The sequence below is a fragment of the Pelodiscus sinensis genome, chromosome 33 (genome assembly GCF_049634645.1).
Source record: "Pelodiscus sinensis isolate JC-2024 chromosome 33, ASM4963464v1, whole genome shotgun sequence".
Lineage (NCBI taxonomy): Eukaryota > Metazoa > Chordata > Testudines > Trionychidae > Pelodiscus > Pelodiscus sinensis.
The window spans coordinates 6,672,281-6,676,647 of NC_134743.1; the positions used below are offsets into that span (position 1 = coordinate 6,672,281).

General features: G+C 50.3%; 1 long non-coding RNA gene across 1 annotated transcript; it reads right to left on the minus strand.

Annotated features, from left to right (window-relative positions):
• Nucleotides 1-649: 649 nt before the first annotated feature.
• LOC142823369 (uncharacterized) lies at nucleotides 650-4,078 on the minus strand. Its single transcript, XR_012898595.1, has 3 exons — nucleotides 3,987-4,078; nucleotides 2,949-3,014; nucleotides 650-854 (listed from the first exon to the last, which is right to left on the minus strand). It is a non-coding gene; the product is annotated as an uncharacterized LOC142823369 (long non-coding RNA).
• Between the last annotated feature and the right edge of the window lie 289 nt (nucleotides 4,079-4,367).

Here is a 4,367-nt window from a genome sequence, read left to right on the forward strand (position 1 = left end):
CGAATGGTCAAAGCGATTTGTGGGGCGGTCCTACAGGGAAAAAACCCTCCTGATTGGTAGAGGGAGGCAGGGTGAGTTCTTAGAGGGGTCACACGACCCACTTCTGGGCGGGTCATCCGTTCCCGGAACTGCCCCCCGATTGGTCAAAGCAGTTCACGAGGCGGTCCTACAGGGAAAAAACTCCTCCTGATTGGTGGAGGGAGGTGGGTTGAGTTCTTAGAGGGGTCACACGACCCACTTCTGGGCGGGTCATCCGTTCCCGGAACTGCCCCCCGATTGGTCAAAGCGGTTCGCGGGGCGTTCCTACGGGGAAAGCCCTTCCTGATTGGTAGAGGGAGGAGGGGCAAGTCCTTAGAGGGGTCACATGACACCCCTTACTTCCGGTCACCTGCCCCTCTTTACCCCGGATGTATTACCCCCAAGGGCGGGACTTCCGGTGACAGGGGACGGGCCTAACCGGGGTCACATGACATCCTTTTTTACTTCCGGTCACCTGTCCCTCTCGACCCGGATGTACTACCCTCCAGGGGCGGGACTGCCAGTGACAAGGGAGAAGGGACTTCCGGGGAGTCGGGGGGGGGGGACTTCCAGGGTCAGGGGGCGGGGCTAATGTTTGATTGATGGTAGGGCCCTTATACTACTCCCCTACCCCATAGACAGCTAGCAGATATAGCGTTCAGTCTAGCTTCCCACCCAAGTATATGATGTGCAAGCTGGAAACAGAAGCAGGAGCTCTTTCTTCTATTTGTCTGTGCTTCATTCCCCGAGCACTCATCCAGGTCAGATGTCTCTTAGGACCTGAGTTGCCACCAGCTGGACAATGGGACTTGGGTCATTCTGTAGGACCTGGAGAGCTGGAATTACAGAGAATATGACTCACTTTTCACTTTTCATACTATGCCTGCAGTAGCTGGAGATTTAGTACCAGTGAGTACCAAGCTACAGAAGCTCTCTGTACAAACAAAGCTTTAGGTTCCTCCATTGGGATCCTTCCAAGCTCCAAACTGAGATGGAGGAGGGGGGAGAGGGGAGACCCTGACCCTACCAGAAACTCATCCAATTGGAAGGTGCTCCATTGACTCAATAGCTTCTGCTTTTAAGTTATTTTACATCTCCTGACAGAAATAAATCTGATGGTGTGGAGTTTGGGGTAGCAAAAAGTGGCTCCCAGGGAGCCGATGGAGCCCAAAGAGTGGATCACACAGGTTGGGAAGAGGCATTGCCAGGGTAGCCAGGAGATACACTGACTTATATCACACTGGCTGCAGTTTCCTCCAGGTACGTCTACACCGCAAAGTTAATTCAAAATAACAGCTGTTATTTTGAATTCACTTTAATAGCATCTATACATGCAAACCGCTATTTCGAAATTAATTCGAAATAGCAGAGCGCTTAATTCAAATTTGGTAAACCTCATTCTACGAGGAGTAACACCAAATTTGAAATAGCTATTTCAAATTAAGTGCTGTGTAGACAATTAATTCAAAATAGGGGGCCTCCAGCCCTTCCCAGGGAGCCCTGGTGGCCACTCTGGGCACAACCAGGAAAACTTCCTCTCCTCTCCCCCTGGCCCCAGAGCCATTAAAGGGATAGACCCTGGCCCGTGCCAGATCCAAGCCTACCAGCCAAGAGCCAGCAGTGGCCACCGGGGCCCCTGAGCCAGTAGCCACAAAACGTGAGCCAGCAAGGCACTGGCAGCCAACCCTCCACTGCTCCTCAGGAGCAGTCTGCCAGCACCCAGGAGCCTGACAGGGGCTGGAGAAGGCGGGTGCCTTCCTGGTCCAGGGTGGAGATCATGGACCTTATTCAGGTTTGGGAGGGATGCCCCAGCATCCATGATCTCCGCACTAGACAGAGGAACACGGCCGTCAATAGCAGGATAGCTGCCAGCCTGGCCACCAAAGGCCACATGCGAACCCAGGAGCAGGTTTGCATGACAATCAAGTTGGTGCGGTGAGACCCCCAACCTTGGGCCCTGATCTTCCCTTCCCCCTTCTTCCCTTTGCTTCTCCCTTCCAACTTCCTCCTCCCAGGTTTCACCCTCCCCTCTCCCACCCACTCTATTCCTCTCTCCCACCTCCTTTTCCCAGTCTCCCCAGAGGTTCACCCTGTTGTTCAATAAACCCAGTTTCTATTTTTGAACATACATGTCTTTTATTTGACATCAGGAAGGGAGGCTAGGGAGGAGTAAGTAGATGGACGTGAGGGAGGAATGGGGCACGAGCCCCCGGTGGGGAGGACCGGGGTGGCTCTGAGGGCTCCTCGGGGTGGACACTCTCCTGCAGGGCCTCCTGGATCCTGACAGCCCCCCGATGGACTCCCCGGACGGTAGCCTGCAGCAAGTGCAGCTGGGCTGATGGCAACAACCCTACGAGACGCACCGTGTGCCCAGGGGCAGCTCTGGCTCCATGTGGCCGAGTGCTGTGGTGTCCCGAGTGCAGGCACTCAGGGCACTCCAAGACAGGACTGCTTTGCTCTCCCTCATCGGGGTAGACAAGCGAGCGGGGAACCCTGAGAACTGTCTGTTCGGGGTGGGGGTAGGGTCCCGTGAAGCACGGAGCTCAGTTAGCCTGAGGCAGCAGCCCCACACACTATGTCCTAACCTGATGCCCTGCCAGCACTGGTTCCGGCCAGCCTGAACTTCGGTTCAGGGTCCACTCAGTGTGGACGCGCTATTTCAAAATAACAAAATGCTATTTTGAAATAGGTTTTGTGTATAGATGCATAATTCGAATTAGCTTAATTCAAATTAACTATTTCGAATTTAGTTAACTTGAATTAACGCTGTAGTGTAGACGTACCTCTTTCAGAGCAGACTAAAGCTGAATCTGTCCTTTGATGTGTGGCTGATGCACTTCACACCTGTGGTATCAGTTACTGCTTGCTTGTCAGCTAAATTTCTTTATAACTCACTAATGAATAGGATTTCACCTGTATTTGTTACTTACAGGTCAACAGATGTTCCATGTCCAGCCATTTCATATTCTTGGTGTCCGTATGTTCCAGGATGATGCCTAAATAAGCAGTGTAAAATAAACATCAATAAAAAACCTTCTCTTGTTAAGTGCAAGGTGATAACATTGGCCCTTTGGCTTCTATTGTGGGTCTAAGGTGAGCTGTAGGCAAGAAAATACTAGACAAGTTTAGCGTCCACACTGAAGAGAAGAAGAGAAAAAAATTAAGAATGTTTACATAAAACCTCATTTGCTTTAAACAATCTATGTTCCTCTTGCCACTGCTGTCAGTTAGTGGAGATATACTAGGATAGTGTATTAATCTAGTGGTGTGAACAAAGGGCTGGGGCCAGGAATAAGTGCGTACTAAGCAAGGATCTCACATGGATAAATTAATTAGGCCACAATGCTTGCCTGGCTTGCATGGGTGTGCTAAGGAAAGGATGGCACAGGGCCAAAGGGGAGGAATCTAGTGCTTCCTGGGCAAGGCAATCAGGAACCTGCAACAGCAGGCACTGTGTGGCGGTGGCCTGCCTACCTCCCAGTGATGAAGCACCAGTAAGGAACAGTCAACAACACTGAGCTTAGGTCTATAGTTTGAGTCCACACTAACTCGGACTACTAAAAATAGAGTGCAGGTCAGATGACAGAAGCAGTCGGAGGAGCTAGCCACCTTGAGAACAGACTTTTGGGTTTGGATGGGATCATCCTTGGAATAGTTAACCCCTCCTGCTACTCCTGCCACAGCTACTCTATTTTTAGCACACTAGTTTGATCGGAGAATAAACATACCCTACGTGACAGTGTGCCAGCCTCTGCTACTAAATGACTGCGCCATCTCAAAGCATTCTATTGCAAATTACAAATTCCTCCTAACACCACACTGGAGAAGTAGGAGAACATTAACATCTCCATTTATGCATGAGAAGTCACAGCACGGAGAGATTAATAGTAGCTCAGTGCTGCACACAGGGACTTTTTCTGTCTACCTCAAAGGGAATACCAAAAGGGACACGGCACACTTTCTCTCACCAGCTAACTTGGCTGCAACTGCCCGGATCTCTTCCCAGCTGCTGCAGAAGTATGTGATGGTGCTTTTGTAAAAGTTCTCCAGTAGCTCAGCCTTCTCTTTGGCCTAGAGAAAATCAGGGACACATGAGCTCTCTCTGGCTAGAAATGCCCTTTGACTGCCAACACATGCCTTTACAAACCACAAGTAAACAGTCTGTGTTCCTCTTGCCACTGCTGTCAGTTATTGGACTCACTCAGACTTTTTTTTTAATTTAAACAAGTAAATAAAAGAAAGGACAGGAGGCTGTGTAGAAGTGGGGAAAGTGGGAATCTATGGCAGATTTACATTCCTCTCACCCTCAGTCCTGTATCCCACTCTAATAGGGTACGTCTACACTACAA